The sequence below is a fragment of the Gavia stellata genome, chromosome 7, assembly GCF_030936135.1.
Source record: "Gavia stellata isolate bGavSte3 chromosome 7, bGavSte3.hap2, whole genome shotgun sequence".
NCBI classification, from domain to species: domain Eukaryota; kingdom Metazoa; phylum Chordata; class Aves; order Gaviiformes; family Gaviidae; genus Gavia; species Gavia stellata.
Window position 1 is genome coordinate 6,692,030 of NC_082600.1, and position 24,312 is coordinate 6,716,341.

General features: G+C 53.3%; 2 pseudogenes; both read left to right on the forward strand.

Annotated features, from left to right (window-relative positions):
* Nucleotides 1-11,505: 11,505 nt before the first annotated feature.
* Nucleotides 11,506-13,010, forward strand: LOC132317281 (inositol 1,4,5-trisphosphate receptor-interacting protein-like 1; annotated as a pseudogene).
* A 4,453-nt stretch (nt 13,011-17,463) lies between these two features.
* On the forward strand, nt 17,464-18,917 carry LOC132317337 (inositol 1,4,5-trisphosphate receptor-interacting protein-like 1; annotated as a pseudogene).
* The last annotated feature ends 5,395 nt before the right edge of the window (nt 18,918-24,312 follow it).

The following is a 24,312-nucleotide window of genomic DNA, read 5'->3' on the forward strand; positions in this document are numbered from 1 at the left end:
CCCCCTGCCTACACTTCCTCGACTCAGGCTACTAAATCAAGTCCCACAGAGCCTGAGCAAATAGGACCATATGTGTATCCGACAGGAGCATACGTAATTAAATATGTCGGTCAGCAACAGGTAATGTCTAATCCAATATGGTCTCTTAAGCGAGTGGAATTATTAATACAGAACGATATTTCCACCGTTCAACCAGCCTGTTCATCATTTATAAGACCCTTACACATAGGGTGGACGTCATGGTTACATAAGAGGACCCTTCCTTCCCGAAAGAGAAAAAGGAGACATGTGATTGGTGCAGTAGGAACAGGACTGGGAGTTTTAAATAGTATAGATACTGAGATAATAAGGAACAAACTCCCAACGCTGACCAGTGATCTAAACAAAATACAGAACCCTTTAAGATCTTCCCTCCTAACTTTAGGAACCAGCCAATGGCTTACAGCAAATATGTTACCACAGTGGGAAAAGCTTAATGAAAGGACAATGAATTGATTATAAATGCATTAGACATGGCTCAGACTAATGTTTCTACAGCACTCAGTTGTATCCAAGCTCAATTATGGTTACAGACAATAGCAGCTGCAATCATTAGGGAAGGAGAAGACGGAATCCTACCAAAAGAAATCCGAAAGGTGATTTGGAATAACGCAACGAAATTTGAAAGGAGATTCCAATTGTGGTGGCATTTGGTTAATTTTACCTTTGACCCTACTAACAACACAGCTACAGCTTTTGTACTAACAATATATAAAGCTTTAGTGTATAACATATACCCGATTGTTGCACTAGGATTAAATTACCATGGAACTGTGCTTTATCCCCTAGGACATAGGGTATGGGCTATGAAAAACAGGAATAAGTGGCAAACTATTAATGTCGAGGCCTGTATCGTACGAGACCAGCAAGGATTTATTTGTGAAGGAAACACCATCAAAGGGCAAGATATTTGTCTTGACACTGAACAAAATGTTTGTCACTTTGAGGTGCATCCCAACGAGACCCTAAGAACCATCATAATTTACAGGGGTATGGGATGTGTTTGTCTGAGATCTCAATGTGATCTTGTACAAGCAGATGATCAAATGGTGGACAACTTTGTTAGTCTTACAGGATGTGATTTTAACTACACAGCTCCTGTTACTACTTATCAATTGCTACAATTTAATTATACGTAGATTCAGGATATACAGCCCACCCCTATTGGAATGAATCTCACTCTAATAAAAAAACTATTACAACATGAAAATTTAAAAAGATTGTTAAAACAAGTTCAAGGAAGTGGAAGAAAGACTTTAATTACTGTCCATCATGATACAGAGGAAATACACCAAGTAGTGGAACGAGTGAAGGCAGACGGAGAGCACAATTGGTGGGATGTGTTTAGGGGTTATTCCCCGTCAGCTACCAAAATCTTAAACATAATGACCCACCCGATATTGGGGTTACTAATAGCCACCACAACATTAACAATAGTGAATCTTATCCTTTGGTGTAAACTAAAGGAAATTATTGGGCAAGTATGGACACTAAAAGTAATGATGAAACATAACAAACCACTTTTAAGAGCAAAAGAATTTGCTTAAGGGAAAGAAAAGGGGGGAATGTTACAGGGCATCTTGAGAAACAAGGGCTAAAAGTAAGAAAGAAAAGTGTAGAGAAGATACTTTGTAACAACTGCACCCGGTACTTAGACATATTAGAGATAAAGACTGTCTCCACTGACTCTCTGCTAACTAGCAATAATGATTAGCGCAAGGACGAATCGTAGGAAAATAGAAAAGACTGCCAAAATAGTGCCCTAGAGTTAACTTGTCTCATTATAATCTCATTTTAATACTAAAAAACACACCTCCTAGCTAGAGAAGCCTCAACCCAATTGAGCCCCCTACTCTCTGAGCATGCGTGGTGAATTAAAAGAGAACTGTAACTTTAAGATGAAGTAAGAAAAGTATTAACCAATAGTTAATTAAGGGGTAGCACCAGTAGGCGTAACTAACTTTGTTAACTGTTTTAAATACCTGTCATGATTTTAACCCTGTGTGCAAGCTTTGTGGAGAAATCCCCTTGCACCCGGCGCCACAATAAACATGCCTGCTTTATAACTGTGTGTGAGTTACGAAGTTCGTTTCCGCGTGTCAATCTATACAAATAATGACACCTATGGCTTCACCCTTTTCTGTCTCTCAGACAAGAGAAATCCCTTTACATGTACAAATGCAGCATTTCCTTGTCTGCACAGCAGACATGAAAATAATACAGGTGGATTCTTTCCTCAATACATCTCAGGGAAAATGGATGGAAAACAATGAAACTCATGGAAGACGGTGAGAACTTTGATACTGACTTCAGTTGCAGCAGGGTGGGTAAGGTGCTAGGAAACCTCATCTTTCTCATGCTGTCTCCTCTGAAGTGTATATATACTAAGCTGGGTTTCCCTCTAGCCCCATCTCCAAGATAGCAGGTTTGCTATTTGTGCATGCATCTCCAGAAGCCCTTGACTGCAAGGAAGCATTCAGAAGATTGGTGACCTTTGTTTTCCTCTAGCTCTGCAACAGGGAATACACATCTTTTCTCAGTCTGTTTCTTCATATCTGCCTGCGAATCTTTAGTAATCACTACAGATTGTTCTGACATGAGAGGAGTGTCCCATCAGACAGCATCTTTTTCATACTTGGGTTGACACTTGCAGAAGGAAAGAGGGAAAGAAAGCACAGTATCTTTTCACTACTGGGATCTTCACAAATAAGTTGCTTTGGGGAAAAATCAAAGGGGGAATCCATATTCACTCAGTGGAGTGCTCCACTTGAAGCCATTCCTCATAAAGGTAAGAATAATTTCCGTTAGCTGTGACTGTGTTCCTCTCCTTATTTTGCCTAGATTAAAAGCTGCAAAACACGCTCTTGGTGGAGGCTGCTGGAGGTGTGCCAATTGTTGTAGCTACTGAGTGAGAGTCACTGAGAGAAGAGGGATCTGGGCTGAGCCAAAGCGCCATCACTGACTCCGTCCCACCCCAGGGATCTGCACACTGGGTTAGCCTGATGTCACTCACCCCAGTCATGAAACTAAGCATTTCCTAAGTGCTGGGAGCTGCTGTAGGTACAACATCCTCATCCAAGGGCTGATGCTGGCAACTCACATCTGCTTCATAATCAGGGTGATAACCTGTCTAGATAGCTGGGAAGGCAAATGGGGACAGTCTATCTGATGAACTAGCAGCCATTATCCCCCACCTAGATGCAAGTTAATACAACCCTCCTAGATGCTAGTTAATCAAAATAAATCACTGGTGAGGGCAGTTCTTCTCTCACATTCCCCAAGACCTTGGGCCAGATGGTCTAACAGACCTATTCAATGCCCCTCGTTCCTCAAGGAGCTGAAGAAGAGGATGTAATGCCTCATCACTGTAGTTTTCAGTTGTGGGAAACCAACAGATCCAGCTATCAAGCAGTAACGCTTCTCCACAACTCATAAATTGACAGGAGGACTTCCGCTGGCCCAGTTCAGCCTCCCCTTGGGACTGCCCCACTGCCACTGAATCTGTGCTTGCAGTTACAGCAACAACAGGACCTATTAGGGTGCAGGAGGCTGTGAGTGGGTTGGGGTGTCGTTTCCTAGCAAGGACTTGCAGCAGAACCTAGGTATCACAGCACTGTGGACACTTGTGCCAGGGTGCAGGGAGGGCCGGCAGCTTCCTCAGGGCCCGAGGGTCAGGAGCTGAGTGTGCTAACACCAAGGCCTGTCCCACCACTCCCATCCAGGGAACAGAGCAGGCCTGGAGACCCTCAGCAGGATCAATCATGCCTGCAGATCATCAAGCAGGATCATGTTGGTGAGGCAGGATGATCTGCAGCTCAGAGTCAAGTCCAGGGATGGCCGGACAGGTCTGTGGGGACGGGGCCAGGCCGAGGACAGACTGGGATGTTGGCCCAATGGTGGGCCTGGCTCGTTGGGGCCCATGGCTAGGCCAGGCAAGGCTGGGGGAAACTGACAACCTGCAGTGTCACTGGGACAGGACTGACAGCCCTGGTTTAGGCTGGAGGGGGGTCCTGGGCCATGGACAGGGTGGAGAGAAGCCCTGGGGGGCTGGTCAGGGCCCTGGCAACCATGGAGGCAGCGTGTCTGGTAAGGCACTTAATTGATACTTTTTGTTCCAAAGCTAGGAGAGACCCATGATGCAGTTATGGGACCAGGGAAAGAGAAGCAATGCAGACTTCTCCCAACTGCATTATTTGCCCAGTCCATTGCAGGGAAACCCACATAGTGAGATCCGGTGGTAATGGAGGGCAGGGAGCATTTCCTGCCCGTGACATGACACGCTGGGACAGGGTTTTCTTACGCTGAGTCCTGCTCTTGCTCCTTCCCACTCCCATCACACCCACAGTCCAGCCATTTCCTTTTTTAAATACGGCGTTAGCTATCTTACTGCATCCTTATGTGTTCTGTGTCCTTAGGCAGATTATAGCCTGAAATTAATTCCAGCTTAATGGAAAATGTTATCAGTTGCCATGGAAATGCCTTACCATGTGATTGTGGTTGTACTTCCTGTTGTGCTTAGGGCTAAAACCATTAGATGACCCTCACTTCTACACTTTCTTACAGTTCTCCTATAAATACCTGTTACTCATAACTGTGGTCAGAACATTCAGTCTTCTAACATGGGTCATTTTGGTTTTTACGCTGTGATCTTATGCCAGGCTATTAAACACTTATGCCAAAGCTTTCTTCAACAGAGATCTTCAGACTTCCTGATTTGTTATTTAAGATCTGCAAAGCCAAATTCCTGCAGATAACTATCAGCTGTCAAGGAAATGGGCTGATTTCCATGGCTGAAGAAAATGCTGAAGCTGATCACTTGCCTTTGCTAGCTGGCTGACACTTAGATAAGAGCTCTAGTATGCAGGAGGTAAGGGCTGCTGAGCCAGGCAGCCCAGCATGGAAAACTGCCCAAGTGCTGGGTGATTCCTGGTCACAGTGTTGGCAACTGTAAACAGCAACTCCTTTTGCTCAGTGATATATCTGCCATCACTAACAGCTCATCAGGGGACATGTGCTGGCTCTTTCTTTGTTCATCATATACATTAGGGATTCAACTAATGCAGTTTTGTACAAGCTCATCTACGCTGGTGTCATTATCAAAGAAAAGACTCCCCCCAGCATCAACAGTGCCCCCTCCAACAATCTTTGGACAATGCTTTCATTACTGGTAGCTCTACCTGAAGGCCTCCAGAGCAATGGAAACACCTGCATTATAAGGTCTTTCACCCACACAACAAGGTCACCAAGGCCATTTGATCCTCACTGTCACAATCGGAGTAACATAGAGAATTTGTGTTGGGAGAGACCTCTGGAGGTCTTTAGTCTAGCCCCCTGCTCAAAGCAGGGCCAACACCAAAGTTAGGACATGTCGCTCAGGGTCTTGTCCAGCTGAACTTTTAAAGATGCCAAAGAAGGAGATTCTCCACCCTTTCTGGCTATCTCTTCCAGGGCTTATCTGCTCTCATGGCATACTTCCCTCGGTGCAATGTGTGACCATTTCCTTATGTTCTTTCACTGTGCACCTCTCAGAAAAGACAGGCTCTGGGTGGTGGGACACAGCAATTAGATCTCCCTCAGCCTTCCTACTTGGAGACATGTGGTGCCAGACAGCTGTGGTGTGGTGCAGCGTATGGCTGTCGTCCTGCTACCTGTCGACAGAGCTGCGGCATCAGCCTGTTGCCAAGCCAGGGCACCCCCGACTTGAAACCAACTGCCCCCAGAGCAGCCTCTGCACACAGACAGGGACAGTATAACCTATGGGATCCTCTCTAGACATTGTGCTGTCCTTAACCACCTCTGCACCTAGGCACACCTCTTGGCATGCTTGCTCAGGGCCACTGTCATAGCCCGCAGGCTCACATGCAACTGCGACCTGGCTATTACACAGTGAATAGTGTCAGGCATGGATGAATCTATGTACTGCCTGAAGCACTTCTTTCTTTGCGAGCTTTTCTCATGCTTGTAAGCTTGCAACATGAGCATCCCTTGTGCCTACAGACTCTCGGCATTTAAAGGTCTTCACAGTGGCACAGAAAACCAGACAACAACCTTCCTTCTTAGGCAGCCTGCTCCTGACAGTCCTCCTTCCTTGGCATCTTGGGACTCCCAGGAGCTAGCCCCGGACTGTAGTAATTCCCTTCTTGAGAGGAATCGTGTCTCTGCAGCATGACAGCCAAGGGACTCAGGGAAAGATGACAACTGGCAGCAAGCTGCCAGTGCTGCCAGGCGGGTCCTGCAGCATGCTCTTGGGCAAGAAACAGCTGCTGGCTGGGGCACTGCTGGGACCCAGGGGCTGTACTGTGGGTGTTCAGTTGTGCCTGAACACAGCTGGGACAGACATCCTGCAGCATCTGGCTATCTGTGCCAGTTATCCTCTGGGAGTCAGAAAACAGACTAGTCAAGAAAAGTTTTTAATAATGCTGCTGTGACCAGAGTTGTCAGTGTATCAGGATTTTTACCGAATACGAAAGAGAGAAAATTAAATCTAGGATACTCTTCTCTCTGAGAAGAGACTGCAGAAGGGTAAGCAAGTCTGAGGAAGTGACAGGAAATTGCCAAAGAGCCTGGAAAACCCGGACCCTCTTGGAACGGGAACCAGTTAATGTGATGGCCTGGGTCATTGGCAAGCCTGACTTTGTGGTAACAATCTGTTGGGATGCAGAGGGCTGAGCAGATTGCATTGTCTTCATGGAGTCAATCAGTGCTTGTCATTCTTCTTTGTTCCCCAGATTCTCAGCCTTGTCCTTGATCAAAAGAACTTGGCGAGATGAACCTGCTAGGTAAGCATTTACATTGGTTCAAAAGCTCAAAGGTACACAAGAGGGAAACAAGCCCCAAGAAACTAGCAACAGGTTCAAGAGGAGAGATCAGCAAAACATCATTAACTGTAGCTCAAAGCTTGCTCTTTGAAGCTGGAGGGATGCAAAGCACTAAAAAAGAATACCATGGCTGTATTCAAATGAAAAAATTCACAAGGGGATCTTAAATAACATGTTTCTCTTCTTGCATTCATATACCAAAACCATAATGTGCTATAGCTCTTTGAAACACCAAAGATGCATGGTAAATACAGCGTTATTATGGCCATTTTCCAATGAAACAAAATTTTGGGGAGAAAGATTAGGCCACAGAATGAAAACCACTGATGTGAAAGATGCAGATAGCATCTCACCTTAATTTTAACTTCATTTTCCAAAGATACATCATTAGGTGAGGAAGGTTCTGGTAGCTTTGCGTATCATGGAAGAACTGGCCATGTTCGGCAATGTCTAACTTGAAGACTGGGAGAAGTCTGGCCTTCTCTAGCACTCCGACATGGACAGTTTGATGTGATAATTATCAAAGATCTTGTAAATCTTCGCCCATATACCATCGTTGGATTTCCACTGGAGGTGTCCCGAATGCAGATACGAGTGCACCTCTTCTGCCACACAGTTGCTGTCAGGCCACTGCTTCTCCTAAATGTGGCATAGACTGCGCAAGTGCAGGCTTTGAACGGGAGACATCTGAAAAGCTTTCTTAAACCTTGCTGCACGTGTTAAGTCTCCCTCGTTAAGGTGGTGGGAACCTGAGCTTGCGAGTCATGACAAGGTAAGGTGAACGAGCCTCACACTTGTACAGGAGCCAGAGCATCCACAGCCCAGCTCCACAGTCATGGCACTTGTCCGCTGTGCAAAGGGCTCCCCACTCCAACAGTATGATACCCACCTCACTGGGGTCGCCCAAGGGCAATGCTGTCGGGCTCCCAGCACTTGGTTTGCGTATGGCCCCCAAGGAAGCCACTTCAGGCTCCCTGCGGTACACAGGCAATGCGCACAGCTGTGGAGGGTGACAAATTATTCCGATGGTGCCAGCGCAGGAGCACGGACAGTTATAGAATCACTGATTCAGTTACAGAATCATTGCCGGTGCAGAGGGTGCCTAGGACGCTGGGCTCCTGATTTTTCCCCAGCTGTTCCTTGAGGTGGTGGAGGAAGCACAGCATGTCCTCCACCAGCTGCTCTCTCGTGCAGGTGCACTCTGGCTCCACGTGGAAGCTGGACTCCCTCACCGGCATATCATCCGTGGTGCCCAGCTTCAGGTGGAAGGCATGCCCACAGCGGGGCTGCAGGTGCACGAGCAGGCTGGAGACAGCATCATCCTCACGGAGACTCCAACCTTCTAAGGCGCTGCCCACCCCAATGGCTGGCTTCAGTCGCGGCATGAAACTATTTGTGCTGGTTTTGGCTAGGGTAGAGCTAATTTTCTTCATAGTAGCTCGTATGGGGCTGTGTTTTGGATTTTTGCTGGAAACAGTGTTGATAAAGCAGGGATGTTTTAGTTACTGCTGAGCAGTGCTTACACAGAGTCGAGGCCTTTTCTGCTTCTCACACCGCCCCGCCAGTGAGTGGGCTGGGGGTGCACAGAAAGTTGGGAGGGGACACAGCTGGGACAGCTGACCCCAACTGACCAAAGGGACATTCCATACCATATGATGTCATGCTCAGCATATAAAGCTGGGAGAAGAAGAAGGAAGGGGGGGACATTCGGAGTGATGGTCTTTGTCTTCCCAAGTAACCGTTACGCGTGATGGAGCCGTGCTTTCCTGGAGATGGTTGAACACCTGCCTGCCGATGGGAAGTAGTGAATGAATTCCTTGTTTTGCTTTGCTTGCCTGTGCAGCTTTTGCTTTACCTATTAAACTGTCTTTATCTCAACCCATGAGTTTTCTCACTTTTACTCTTCCAATTCTCACCCCCATCCCACCTGGGGGGAGTGAGTGAGTGGCTGTGTGGTCTTTAGTTGCCAGCTGGGCTTAAACCACGACAGTCCTTTTTGGCACCCAGTGTGGCGCTCGAAGGGTTCAAGATAACGACAGGTTTGATTAGAATGTGCTAGATCGAATTTATAGCTGTTATTGCTGTTTAGCTATTAATCGGCAGGCTCCTGTGCTTGCCATGGGGTTTGCTTGCCTTACTGTATATTAGAGTCTAGCGCTCATTAGTGGCTGCTTTTTGCTTTCGCTGCTTGCTGTACTGCCATACTGCTTATCATCTTGCTCTGCTGTGCCTAGGAACATTTTGATAACAGCAATGGCCATGCGCCTGGGCTGGCAGATGGCCAGGGCATCGCTGCTCTTTCTGTGCTGCTGTACTGGACAGGCTGGAACTCCAGTGTGAACTCGAGTGAAAGGGACTGGATGAGTCCACATGGGAGCAGGACACCCCGAAGCGTCTGTGGCTGTGAATAAATCCACATCAGAGCAGGTACATCTCGACGCGTCTGTGGCCGGGGTTATGTCTGTGCTGCAGCAGGTGTACCACTGAAGGGATTGTGGCCCAAGGATAAGCCCACGCAGGAGAAGGTACACCTCGAAGCATCTGTGGCCGAGGATAAGTCCATGCTGCAGCAGGTACACCTGGAAGCATCAGTGGCTGTGCATGAGGTCATGCTGGAGCACCTCAAAGCGTGTGGGCATGGATAAGCCCACAACAGAGCAGGTACACCCCTGGAGAGACTGCAGCCATGGGAAAGGTAATGGTGGAGCAGGTTTACTTCTGAAGGGACTGTGGCTGTGGGTAAGGCCATGCTGGAGCAGGTATATCTCAGAAGGTATTGTGACCCATGGATAAGGCCATGCTGGAACAGGTGCACCTCAGTGTGACTGTGGCTGTGGATAGCTCTATGCCGCAGCAGGTATACCCCTGAAGAGACTGTGGTGCACAGATAAGGCTCCACTTGGAGCAGGTACAACCCTAAGGGACTGCAATCTGTGGATAAGTCCAAGCCGGAGCAGGGGCAAGGGGAGGACTTCATTGCAATGTTAAACCCTGTGGTCTGGTCCAAAGGGAAGACGGGTAGAGATTGTAATGGAAATACCTTTAAATTGTTGTAGCCCATGATTGGAGTTGCATGTTATAGGAATAACTACAGCAAGAACTGCATGAACCAAGGGAGGACAAGCCTTACAAGAAGCAGTGCAAGTGCAGCAGTGACCCCACCTGAGCTGGCTTTAGTGCCCAATAACCCCATGCCATACAACATCTCTCCTGTCCTGAGTGACCACCATAACAGATGGAGCCCAAAGTCATGGACTAAATTAACTCAATGGACGTTTTGTGGACATTTATGGACATTTTACAGACATTTCACAGGGGTGATCCACAGACTAAGGGAATGGTATCTGTGTATTGTATCAAAGGATGGGAAGGGGGGTGGTGGTTAGAGAGACTGTTTTGGATAGCATGAGACATGAGCATGACGTAAATGGTATGGAATAAGGGGTGGAGAATGCACTCCCCTTGACGCAGCCATCTCCTGGGGCACATTAGGCACAGCAGAGCTAGCCAGTCAAAAGAAAGGATTGAGCCACTACACCCAGTACTGGTGCGGCCTCACCTCGAGTACTGTGCGTAGTTTTGGGCACCATGGTGTAAGAAGCTTATAAAAGGGTTAGAATGTGCCTGAAGGAGGGCAACAAAGATGGTGAAAGGACGAGCGGGCATGTCCTTATGAGGCGCAGCTGAGGACACTGGGTTTGTTCAGCTTAGAGGAGAGGAGACTGAGGGGTGACCTCATTGCTGCCTACAACTTCCTCAGGACGGGGAGCGGAGAGGGAGGGGCTGATCTCTTCTCTCTGGGGTCCAGTCATAGGATGCAAAGGAATGGCTTAAAGCTGCGTCAAGGGCACTTCAGCTTGGATATTAGGAAAAAGTGCTTCACTGAGAGGGTATCAGGCAGTGGAACAAGATCTCCCCAGGAAACGGCCACGGCCCGAAGCCTGCTGGTATTCAAGAAGCAATTGGACAAGGCTCTTTGATATACGATTTAACCTTAAGGTTGCCCAGCATGGAGTCAGCGGTTGGACTCAATGATCCTCGTGGCTCCCTTCCAACTCAGGGTATTCTATGATTATGAGGTTGCTGTTGGCAGGCAGATGATAATAAATCCAAAATAAAGCACGACACAAGCTCCTGTGAAGAAAATTAACTCTAGTCCAGCGTTAACCAGTAGCCCAGGGCAGCTGTGAGTCGCTGAGCCGGGGTAGGGCCAAAGGCTGGGGCTGGCTGGCGGGCGTGCCTGTGATGCGCTCTGGCGCCTGTGACAGCACAGGGCACGAGTCACAATGGGGGTGGTTATAAGGGGCGCCAGCAGGCAGCGCTGCCCCAGTCCGGCCTGGGCCAGCGGTGAGTGCGCACGCGGGGGGAGGCTGAGCTGGAGGAGGGCGTGGGCAGGAACGCGGAGCCCCAGGGGGGTGGGTTCTCACCCTGCCTCGAGGGCCCAGACACTCGTGGGAGCGCCTTGGGCAGGGCACTGTGCTGCTGCCGCCGCCGGGGCTGACAGCAGGCCCTCCTGCCTCCCACGATGCCTCGCCACCTCTCCTACATGTCCCCAGATCCCTGCGGCTCTCATCCCTGCCCCCCCACCACCAGCAGCTCCCTCCCTCCCAGCCCCACTGAACCCCTTCTCTCCCTCCTCCTGCAGGCCATGGCTGCTGCAAATCTCCTAGCACTCATTGTGCAAAGCATCATCCAGTACCCGCAGATGGTCAGGGATGAGCTGGATGAGGCCACGCGCGAGTGCATGCAGCAGCGTGCGGAGCAGCTGAGCCAGGAGATGACTCGGCTGCTGCAGGAGCTGGAGCAGAGGAGCCAGGAGCAGAGCGGCTTTGCCTGGGGAGCCCTGCTCTTTGCTGCCTTGCAGCAGTGGCAGTTCTGGGCCGTTGCTGGAGTCCTGGTCCTGCTCTTTGGGCTCTGCTGGTGGCTCAGGAAAGGGAGCTGTCAGCCAGCCAACAGCAGCAAGGAGAGCAGCTCCAGAAGCACGGAGGATAAGAAGGAGGAAGAAGAAAACCCCGCTGTTTCATTAGAAGTGGGAAGATTTTTGAAAAATCGCTTCCAGGAGCACGTGCAGGACCTGACCTACAGTTCCAAACTCGTTAAGGACCTGGTGGACAATCTTCTCTCTGCATGTCAGATATTTTCCAGGGATGATTTCATACCATACCTGCAGCCAGCCATCAGTGTGAGCAGAGCCATCAATGTCTGGACTCCTCGTAAGCATGATGCTGTCTACCGCTTCATGGTACCCCTGAAGGCCCCCACTGGGCACGCCTTCCACCTGAAGCTGAGCACTGCAGGGGAGCTACCAGCAAAGAACTCATTCCTCCGCGTGGAGCTGGTTTGTACCTGCATGAGGGAGCGACTGGTGGGGGACATGCTGTGCTTCCTCCACCACAACGAGGAGGAGCTGAGAAAAAAACAGGGTCCCAGCCTCCTACGCACCCTCTGCACCGGGTCCTACCTAGATATAGAGAAAACTGCCTGCTGGTTCCAAGAGCTGCTGACAACAACCTGGGAAGTTTTGCCTCTGTCATCTAAATGCAGGCTAACGGTGCTGCCCCGCAGCCGCTCCTGCCAGCTCCAAATCACAAATGCCTTCAAGAGATCCCTCCTGATTGAGATGATTTTTGGGGTGCAGCAAGGCAAGTCGGACATCTTCCTGAGCATCGAGTAGGCAGAGGCAGTTGTTACCAGCAGCACGGCAGGGCCAGAGAGCTACGCTGTGGCAGAGGTGAAGTTCTTCAGGCATATCGCCAGGCAGGCCCCGCATGACAGCTGCCACCTCAAACGCCTGCAGATCTGCGCCCGCATCCTGGTGGGCACAGGCTTTTCCACCTATACTTTGAAGACAGTTGTGATGCACCTCCTGACCTCCATACCCCTGTCAGGCTGGCGCAGGAGGGATTTCCTGCCGCGGCTGCAGGATATCATGCGGTACCTGCGCTGCTGCCTGGAGCAGAAAAACCTTGATCACTTCTTCTTTGGCAATGAGACCATGCCCGAGGAGATCACCTTGCCCCAGCCTTCCAAACGGCTGAGCCACTCAACCTCTTCCAGCACCTGGCACAGGATCCTGCTGCCCACGCTGAGGCACTGCGTGAGTTCGACGAGCTGCAAGATCCGCTCACGAGGCTGCTGTTCTATGGACAATGAAAGAGGTCTTCATGCAGAGCTGTGTTTGCGGGGCTCACAGCTGATGGCACACGACCACCTCATACCCCAGGGAAAAGAGGGGAGTAGGCGGGACACAGGAAGAAAAGGGAAAACCCCGCGCAGCAGCCCTCTGCCAAGAGCAGCAGCGTTCTCCTCTCAATGGTGTCCCCAGCGCAGCAGACGGTGATGACGATGGTGGCGACAAAGACGAGTTTCGCCCTGCTTTCCCCTCGCACTGGCTGCGGCCGGGAAGGCATTTCACAGGGGCTCAGACATTCTTGCTGGCAGCTCCAGCTGTGCAAGGACCAAGCAAGAGGCACTGCTGATGTGCCTCCGTGTGTTCACTGGAGTCCGGGTGGAGAGTCTACCCGTCCTAGACACTCCCCGGGAGGCTGGTGCTGCAGAACTGAGCACAACGCATATGGAGAAGACACTGCTCAGTTGGCAGTGGGAACTGCTGAACAGACCTTTCCTCCACAGCAAAAGCACACTCTGGGCAGTCTGAGCCGATACAGCTGAAGAGGCTGTTGCAAGGAGGCTTGTGACAGAGACTCCCGCTACCACCTGGACAGCGACCGCCCCCGACTCTTCGAGAGAGTCCATTCTCTCTGGGAGCTTTACTCTGTGCAAAGTTGCCAATAAATGGTGTGTTTGAATAAGCGCTGCGTTTCTGGGTGTCCGTGTATCACTTTGTCGCGGAACGTGGGCATTGGGTGCTGACTGCTGAGCTGCCACAGAGTCAGGCAGCATTTTGCAGAAGAGCTGATGCGGTGGGCTCTGGTTTCACTCATTCTGTAACTGTTCACGCTCCTGCGCTTGCACCATCGGAATAATTTGTCACCCTCCACAGCTGTGCACATTGCCTCTGTGCCACAGGGAGCCTGAAGTGGCTTCCTTGGGAGCCACACGCCAACCAAGCGCTGGGAGCCCAACAGCATTGCCCTCGGGCAACCCCAGTGAGGTGGGTATCACAGTATCGGAGTGGGGAGCCCTTTGCACAGCGGACAAGTGCCTCGACTGCAGAGCAGGCCTCTGGCTGCTCTGGCTCCTCTATGAGCACGGGACTCATTCACCATACCCTCTCGTGACCTGCAAGCTCAGGTTCCCACCACCTTAACGAGGGAGACTTAACACGTGCAGCAAGGTTTAAGAAAGCTTTTCAGATGTCTCCCGTTCAAAGCCTGCACTTGCGCAGTCTATGCCACATTTAGGAGAAGCAGTGGCCTGACGGCAGCTGTGTGGCAGAAGAGGTGCACTCACATCTGTATTCAGGACACCTCCAGTGGAAATCCAACGATGGTATATGGGCGAAGATTTGCAAGATCTTCGACAATTGTCACACCAGAAGTACTGTCCATGACAGAGTGCTAAAGAAGCCCAACGGGTGCCCACTGCCCATCAGCCCAAGGGGCGTGGCTTTTCCAGGCTCTCCAAGGGCCATGCTGTTACAAACCCTGCTCTTGCCCTTTTTTGCCGCAGGCCTAGTCAGGGCCGGCTCATGCTGTCCATCTCTCCTGGCACCGGGCTCTGAGCTGCCGATAACCTCTCCTCCAGCCCCAATGCGAGAGCAAAATGCCAGCTCCTACCAGTAGAACCGCTGAAGGGTGTAGTGAGAGGTGCAGCGAGTTGAAGCCACTGAAGGCGAAGGGCTCTGGAGTGGAGGGTCGCGCCAGGGGCCCCTTCCTAACGCGGCAAAACTGCAAAGGCAAAAGCGCAGGGAGAGAGAGGGTGCCCAACCCCGCCCCTTAACCCCCCACCCCGAGCCGGCAGAGCGAGCTGGTGACAAGCGGCAGCTCTGACTCAGCGTGGGCGGGGACGAGAGCGGCGGTGGCCAAAGCCCCTCACGTGCAAGAGCAGCCCCCATGGCGCGCACGCGACCGGGAGTGCGGTGAATAGGGTGGGCAAACAGGGCGCGGCACGTCAGTTTGAGCGGCAGCTCACACAGGCAGGGTGTGCAGGGAAGGCATGTGGGCAGGGCGCAGGCCTCCCTCCTGGCTCTAGAGGCTTTCTCGACGAGTGGTCATGGCCCTCCCAGAAGAGGCCCAGCTCTGGTCTCCACTCGGCTGAAAGCCATTGCCAGAAGGAATGTGGCGACCCAGACCGAGCTCCCGCTCAGGCACACGGCTGTCCAGGTCTCCGGCTGCCGGGAGTGCCTGAGCCTGTTGCTCGTGCCAGAGGCCGGGGGAGACGACACCTGTGTGCGCTGCGACCAGGTGAACGATGTGCTCAGCCTGGTGGCAGAGCTGAAAGAGGAAGTGGAGAGGCTGAGGAGTATCAGGGAGTGCGAGAGGGAGGTAGACTGGTGGAGCTACGCCCTACCGTCCCTGAGGCAAAGGCAGCTGATGGAGGCTCCACAAGAAGCAGAGGATCCCTTACCCTCTTCCTGCCAGGCAGAAGGAGGGGGCCAAAGAGACAAAGGGGAATGGAAAGAGGTCCCTGCTCGGGGCACCAGGCGAATCCCCTCCCGGCCTCCCTCACCTTCCCAGTTGCCCTTACACAACAGATAGGGGGCTCTGGAACTTGAGGGCCAGGATAATGAGGATGTGGATGAAAGTCCATCCGGGGGGTTGCCTCCGGTGAGCCAGTCTGCCCCACGCATTACGACTACCTGTACTAAGACAAAAAGGAGGGTAATTGTCGTAGGCGATTCCCTTCTGAGGGGAACAGGGGGCCCAATGTGCCGACCGGGCCCGACCCACAGGGAGGTCTGCTGCCTCCCTGGGGCCCGGGTGAGAGAGGTCACTAGGAAACTCCCAGGTCTGGTACGGCCCACTGATCACTGCCTGCTGTTGGTTTGGCAGCGACGAGGTTGCGCAAAGAAGCCTAAAAGTGATTAAAAGGGACGTCAGAGCACTGGGGCGACTGGTTGAAGGATCAGGAGCACAGGTAGTGTTTTCCTCAATCCCTTCAGTGGCAGAGAGGAACACTGAAAGGAACAGGAAAACGCACCTGGTTAACACGTGGCTCAGAGGCTGGTGCCGTCGCTGGAATTTTGGGGTTTTTGACCACGGGGCGGTTTACAGGGCACCGGGCCTGCTGGCAGCAGGTGGAGTTCAACTATCCCCAAGGGGGAAAAGGATTCTCACTTATGAGTTGGCAAGCCTCATTGAGAGGGCTTTAAACTAGATTTGAAGGGGGAAGGGGATAAAACCAGGCTCCCTAGAGATGAGCCTAGGGGTGGCATGCCGATGTTGGGGGCGAAATCGATAGCCCAGCTCAAGTGCGTCTACTCCAATGCACGCAGCATGGGCAGCAGACAGGAGGAGCTGGAAGCCATTGTGCAGCAGGACAGCTATGACATAGTCGCCATCACAGAAACATGGTGGGACGACTCGCATGACTGGAGTGCTGTATGGATGGCTATAAGCTCTTCAGCAGGGATAGGGAAGGAAGCAGAGGCGGTGGGGTGGCTTTTTGTGTTAGGGAGTGTTTTGATTGTAGAGAGCTCAACGATTGTTATGCAGAGCTGAACATGCTGGACATGGAGAAGACGCTGCTCTATCAGCAGGATGAGTTGCCCACTGGGAAATCTCCACCCGCACCCCCTCATCGCCCTTGGGAAATGTCTCTTTGGAAGCAATGTCCTCTCGCAGTGGCACAGCAGGAGCAGAGGTCCTGCCGTGAGCAGGTCCCACCCCACCACCAGGATATACGCCACCACCCACCATCGGTGTCACGAAGGCCCCAAGAGCACACCCATGTCCGCAAACACCAAGGGAGCCGATCCCATCTCACAGGATGGCATCTCAAGGAACAAAGCATCCACCAGTCACGACACCCGATTTTATGTTTGGTAAGGGCTTGGGAGGCTTCTGTCTGCTTTGTAAAGGGAGCCCCTGGGAGGCACGTCCTGCTGGGTGGGTCTGTACTTCGTGGGTGTCGGGGCTTCGGCTGCCTGGGGCAGCTGTGAGTCGCTGAGCCGGGGTAGGGCCAAAGGCTGGGGCTGGCTGGCGGGCGTGCCTGTGATGCGCTCTGGCGCCTGTGACAGCACAGGGCACGAGTCACAGTGGGGGTGGTTATAAGGGGCGCCAGCAGGCAGCGCTGCCCCAGTCCGGCCTGGGCCAGCGGTGAGTGCGCACGCGGGGGGAGGCTGAGCTGGAGGAGGGCGTGGGCAGGAACGCGGAGCCCCAGGGGGGTGGGTTCTCACCACGCTCGTGGGAGCTCCTGCAGCAGGGCGCTGTGCCGCCGCCACCGCCGGGGCTGAGAGCAGGCCTTGCTGCCTCCCAGATGCCTTGCCCCCTCTCCTACCTTCCCCTAGATCCCTGCGACTCCCGTCCCTGTCCCCGCCGCCCCCCGCGCCCCCAGCTCTCTCCCTCCCAGCCCCACTGAACCCCTTCTCTCCCTCCTCCTGCAGGCCATGGCTGTCACAGAATTCTTCGCACTCATTGTGCAAAGCCTCCTCCAGTACCCGCAGATGGTCGGTGATGAGCTGGATGAGGCCACACGCGAGCGCATGCAGCAGCGTGCGGAGCAGCTGAGCCAGGAGATGACTCGGCTGCTGCAGGAACTGGAGCAAAGGAGCCAGGAGCTGAGGAGCCAGGAGCTGAGTAGCCAGGAGCAGAGCGGCTTTGCCTGGGAAGCCCTGCTCTTTGCTGCCTTGCAGCAGTGGCAATTCTGGGCCGTTGCTGGAGTCCTGGTCCTGCTCTTTGGGTTCTGCTGGTGGCTCAGGAAAAAGAGACATGAGCCAGACATCAGCAGCGACGAGGAAAGCTCCAGCAGCGACAGGGAGCCGGTGGAGGCGGAGGAGGAAGAAGATAATGACAGTGATGATGCAAATGACGTGGGAAGGTTTTTGGAGGAGCACATACAGTGGCCAGTTCAGAACATGGCCAAAGAGAGGCAGCTGGCAGAGGAGCTCATGGGCAACTTCATCCTTGCCTTCAACAGCTCTTGTCAAAGAGTTTCTTCCCAGTGCTGCAATCAGCCATTGGGGTGGGCAGCGCCTTTGAATGCTGGAGTCCCCGTGAGAAAGACATTGTCTACCGCCTGCTTGTGCCCCTCAAGCCCCCCCGTGGGCATGCCTTCCACCTGGAGCTGGGCACTGCAGGGGAGATGCTGGCAAGGACCTTCTCCATGGGTGTAGAGCTGGTATGCATCTGCATGAGGGAGTGGCTGGCAGGACAGATGCTGTGCTTTCTCCACCACCCCGAGGAGGAGCTGAGGAGGAATCAGGACCCCAGCCTCCTACGCACCCTCTGCACTGATGAATCCTACCTAGATGGGCAGAAAACTGCCCGCTAGTTCCATCAATTGGTGAAAGCAGCATGGGTGATTTTGCCTCTGTCGTGCCAATGCTGTTTAAAAGTGCTGCCCTCCAGCCGCTCCTGCAAATTCCAGGTGGCAAAAGGCCACACGGAGAGCCTCACCATTGAGATGATGTTTGGGGTGCAGCAAGGTGACTCGGACATCTTCCTGAGCAGCCAGACTACGGAGGCCATCTTCACCCCAAGCACGACATGGCCAGAGAGCTACGCTGTGGCAGAGGTGAAGTTCTTCAGGCATATCGCCAGGCAAGCCCCACATGACAGCTGCCACCTCAAATGCCTGCATATCTGCGCCCGCATCCTGGTGGGCACAGGCTTTTCCACCTATATATTGAAGACAGTTGTGATGCACCTCCTGACCTCCATACCCCTGTCAAGCTGGCGCAGGAGGGATTTCCTGCCGCGGCTGCAGGATATCATGCAGTACCTGCGCTGCTGCCTGGAGGAGAAACGCCTTGATCACTTCTTCTTTGGCAATGAGACCGTGCCCGAGGAGATCACCTTGCCCCCAGCCTTCCAAACGGCCGAGCCACTCAACCTCTTCCAGCACCTGGCACAGGATCCTGCTGCCCACGCTGAGGCACTGCGTGAGTTCGATGAGCTGCAAGATAGGCTCACGAGGCTGCTGTTCTATGGACAATGAAAGAGGTCTTCATGCACAGAGCTATGTTTGCACGGCTCACAGCTGATGGCACACAACCACCTCGTACCCCAGGGAAAAAGAGGGGAGAAGGCTGGACACAGGAAGGAAAGGGAAAACCCCGTGCGCAGCAGCCCTCTGCCAAGAGCAGCAGCGTTCTCCTCTCAATGGTGTCCCCAGCGCAGCAGACGGTGATGACGATGGTGGCGACAAAGACGAGTTTCGCCCTGCTTTCCCCTCGCACTGGCTGCGGCCGGGAGGGCATTTCACAGGGGCTCAGACATTCTTGCTGGCAGCTCCGGCTGTGCAAGGACCAAGCAAGAGGCACTGCTGATGTGCCTCGGTGTGCTCACTGGGGGCCGGGTGGAGAGTCTACCCATCCTAGACGCTCCCCGGGAGGCTGGTGCCGCAGAACCGAGCACGCAGCATATGGAGAAGACACTGCTCAGTTGGCAGTGGGAACTGCTGAACACACCTTTCCTCCAGAGCAAAAGCACACTCTGGGGAGTCTGAGCCGATGCAGCTGAAGAGGCTGTTGCAAGAAGGCTTGTGACAGAGACTCCCGCTACCACCTGGACAGCGACCGCCCCCGCCTCTTCGAGAGAGTCTATTCCCTCTGGGAGCTTTACTCTGTGCCAAGTTGCCAATAAATGGTGTGTTTGAATAAGCGCTGCGTTTCTGGGTGTCTGTGTATCACTTTGTAGGGGCCCGTGCCGACCCAGGGAGAACCCAGGATGCAAAGGACAGAATTACAAGAGCAATTCTTTATTCGTGCGCATGAGGTGTCCTATTCAAATTGGGGCACCCCGAACGAGGTTTTACACGAGGTTCTTATACCTTTCCTGGGCGACCAGGTACAACAGGATTTGACCAATCGCTACTTAACACACGCGTAGTACTATTTTGCAAAGCAGCTATAAATCTGCGGCGTCACCATCCCCCTGCTTCCTTCTTGATCTAAAGGACCCTGAGTTGGTCTTGCTACAGTTACTTATCAATGATGCCAGATACTGGGAGGGTTTCACAGAGGTGTTCCAGGGGCTAGGAAGCAGGCATGATAGTCTGGGATTGGAGAATTCAGAGCACGTGAGTAAGGGACAGGATCCCGGAAAAGTCAAGCAGGCAAAGGTGAGCCACCCACCCGCCCGCATTAGAACCAGTGCCACCAGGAAAGCGCGTAAGCTATTAGCAACTGGAGATTCCTTACTGAGGGGCACTGAAGCGCCTGTTTGCCATCCAGACAATTTGTCTAGAGAAGTTTGCTGCCCACCAGCAGCTCACATTCTTGACGCCACTGAGAGGCTGCCAAGCCTGCTGAATGGTACAGGATATCATCCAGTCCTACTATGCAAAGTAGGGTCAAACAATACTGTGACGAGGCAACTTAGAAGCAGCAAAAGAGGCTGCGTGTCCCTCAGAGCAAGGCCAAAAGGATCAGGAGCACAGGTGGTGTTCTCCTCTATCCCGCCAGGAGGAGGAAGGGGTTCAGGAGGAGCAGACAAACTGAGCACTGAATGCCTGGCTGCGTAGCTGGTACTCAAGGTTTTGGCTTCTCTGATCATGGCTCTACCTTTGAGAAGCCAGGTTTGTTGGGAGCTGATGGCATTCACCTGACCCCATACCCCAGGGAAAAAGAGGGGAGAACGTGGGACACAGAAAGGAAAGGGAAATCCCTGCGCAGCAGCCCTCTGCCGAGAGCGGCACCATCCTCCTCTCAATGGTCTCCCCAGCGCAGCAGCCGGTGAAGACCACAGTGGCTACAAAGATGATTTTCGCCTGCTTTCCCCTCGCACTGCCATGGCCATGGTGGCGATTTCACAAGGGCCGGGAAACTCCCTGGCAGCTCCGTCTGGGCAGGGACCAAGCAAGAGGCTTGTTCACTGGGTTCCGGGTAGAGAATCTGCCTGTCCCAGACACTCCCCAGGGACTTGGTACCGCAGAGCTGAACATGCTGGACATGGAGAAGACGCTGCTCTATCGGCAGAGCGAGTTTCCCCCTGGGAAATCTCCACCCGCACCCCCTCATCGCCCTGGGAAATTTCTCTTTGGAAGCAATGTCCTCTCGCAGTGGCACAGCAGGAGCAGAGGTCCTGCCATGGGCAGGTCCCACCCCACCACCAGGATATACACCACCACCCACCATCGGTGTCACGAAGGCCCCAAGAGCACACCCATGTCCACAAGCACAGAGGTCAGCACCAAGGGAGCCGATCCCATCTCACAGGATGGCATCTCAAGGAACAAGCATCCACGGGTTACGGCACCCGATTTTATGTTTGGTAAGGGCTTGGGAGGCTTCTGTCTGCTTTGTAAAGGGAGCCCCTGGGAGCCACGTCCTGCCGGGTGGGTCTGCACTTTGTGGGTGTCGGGGCTTCGGCTGCCTGGGGCAGCTGTGAGTCGCTGAGCCGGGGTAGGGCCAAAGGCTGGGGCTGGCTGGCGGGCGTGCCTGTGATGCGCTCTGGCGCCTGTGACAGCACAGGGCACGAGTCACAATGGGGGTGGTTATAAGGGGCGCCAGCAGGCAGCGCTGCCCCAGTCCGGCCTGGGCCAGCGGTGAGTGCGCACGCGGGGGGAGGCTGAGCTGGAGGAGGGCGTGGGCAGGAACGCGGAGCCCCAGGGGGGTGGGTTCTCACCACGCTCGTGGGAGCTCCTGCAGCAGGGCGCTGTGCCGCCGCCACCGCCGGGGCTGAGAGCAGGCCTTGCTGCCTCCCAGATGCCTTGCCCCCTCTCCTACCTTCCCCTAGATCCCTGCGACTCCCGTCCCTGTCCCCGCCGCCCCCCGCGCCCCCAGCTCTCTCCATCCCAGCCCCACTGAACCCCTTCTCTCCCTCCTCCTGCAGGCCATGGCTGTCACAGAATTCTTCGCACTCATTGTGCAAAGCCTCCTCCAGTACCCGCAGATGGTCGGTGATGAGCTGGATGAGGCCACACGCGAGCGCATGCAGCAGCGTGCGGAGCAGCTGAGCCAGGAGATGACTCGGCTGCTGCAGGAGCTGGAGCAAAGGAGCCAGGAGCTGAGGAGCCTGGAGCTGAGTAGCCAGGAGCAGAGCGGCTTTGCCTGGGGAGCCCTGCTCTTTGCTGCCTTGCAGCAGTGGCAATTCTGGGCCGTTGCTGGAGTCCTGGTCCTGCTCTTTGCGCTCTGCTGGCAGCGCACGAAAAGAAGCCGTGAGGTGGACAGCAGCGGGGAAGAGGAAAGCTCCAGCAGCAACACAGAGCAGGAGGAGGAAGAGGAGCAGGAGGTGGAAGAAAGTGAAGGAGAAGATGCTGATGATGAGAGGGATGTGAGCAGGGTGTTTGCAAAGCGCATCCAGTGGCCAGTGCAAAAGCTGGCCTACAGGAACCTGGTGGAGGAGCTGGTGCGTGACCTCCTCCGTGTCTTCCAAGTGCTCTTGTCAAATACGTTCTTCCCGGTGCTGCAACCAGCCATTGGGGTGGGCAGTGCCTTTGAAGGTTGGAGTCCCCATGAGGATGATGCTGTCTACTGCCTGCTTGTGCCCCTTCGGCCCCCCCGTAGGCATGCCTTCCACCTGGAGCTGGGCACCAGGGGGGAGATTTCCTGCCACGGCTGCAGGATATCATGCAGTACCTGCGCTGCTGCCTGGAGGAGAAACGCCTTGATCACTTCTTCTTTGGCAATGAGACCGTGCCCGAGGAGATCACCTTGCCCCCAGCCTTCCAAACGGCCGAGCCACTCAACCTCTTCCAGCACCTGGCACAGGATCCTGCTGCCCATGCTGAGGCACTGCGTGAGTTCGATGAGCTGCAAGATAGGCTCACGAGGCTGCTGTTCTATGGACAATGAAAGAGGTCTTCATGCAGAGCTGTGTTTGCGCGGCTCACAGCTGATGGCACACAACCACCTCGTACCCCAGGGAAAAAGAGGGGAGAAGGCTGGACACAGGAAGGAAAGGGAAAACCCCGTGCGCAGCAGCCCTCTGCCAAGAGCAGCAGCGTTCTCCTCTCAATGGTGTCCCCAGCGCAGCAGATGGTGATGACGATGGTGGCGACAAAGACGAGTTTCGCCCTGCTTTCCCCTCGCACTGGCTGCGGCCGGGATGGCATTTCACAGGGGCTCAGACATTCTTGCTGGCAGCTCCGGCTGTGCAAGGACCAAGCAAGAGGCACTGCTGATGTGCCTCGGTGTGCTCACTGGGGGCCGGGTGGAGAGTCTACCCATCCTAGACGCTCCCCGGGAGGCTGGTGCCGCAGAACCGAGCATGCAGCATATGGAGAAGACACTGCTCAGTTGGCAGTGGGAACTGCTGAACAGACCTTTCCTCCAGAGCAAAAGCACACTCTGGGGAGTCTGAGCCGATGCAGCTGAAGAGGCTGTTGCAAGGAGGCTTGTGACAGAGACTCCCGCTACCACCTGGACAGCGACCACCCCTGCCTTTTTGAGAGAGTCCATTCCCTCTGGGAGCTTTACTCTGTGCAAAGTTGCCAATAAATGGTGTGTTTGAATAAGCGCTGCGTTTCTGGGTGTCTGTGTATCACTTTGTAGGGGCCCGTGCCGACCCAGGGAGAACCCAGGATGCAAAGGACAGAATTACAAGAGCAATTCTTTATTCGTGCGCATGAGGTGTCCTATTCAAATTGGGGCACCCCGAACGAGGTTTTACACGAGGTTCTTATACCTTTCCTGGGTGTGGAATTTGGATAATGAGGTGGGATTCCTGTGCACAAAGATCTGTTAAGACTGCCCTTGCTATCTCTTGTGCGACCCGGGGAAGTGGAGACTCACCCGGCTAACACAGGGTGCAGATAAGGAGGGGGCCCTGTGGAGGCAGGACAGCCCTGCTTATGGTCAGCAAAGACAGTAAGATAACAGGAATGTGAGAGGTCCTTTGTTCTTTGAAAAGGCTTCGTGTCCGATAACTGACCTTTGCCTCATTACCTGTGAAATGCATATTACAACTCACACCCCTGCATATGCTAATGAAGATTATAGAGGTCATGCTAAACATATATGACTATAGCACTCGTCTCTCCACCCAAATCATGCTACACGTCACATATGGGGGGGGAACCTCATAGTTTTGGGGATAAAAGACAGAGAAAATGATTGTTAAGGTGGGAGAGAAGAACCTCGATACCTGACGGACCAGTCGACGGGCTGTGTTCTCTTCCTCCACCCCAGGCAGGGACGCCTCTCTGGGTAAGCGCTGCGCCTCTCACCCTCTGGGTGAAAGTCATCCCCGGGTTCTTGTATTACTATCAAGTTTGCTAGCAATATTAACCTTAATTAGTAGCACTATTGTAGTTAGTGAATTTATCAACGGCAATCTCGAATCTGTTTCTGTCGCTTTCAATAAAATAACTAATTTCGATTTTTGTGCATCTGCTCAGTGCAAGTCCTTTTGTTGGGGCTCTGATAAATGGGTCAGTGAAAGTCCTGGGA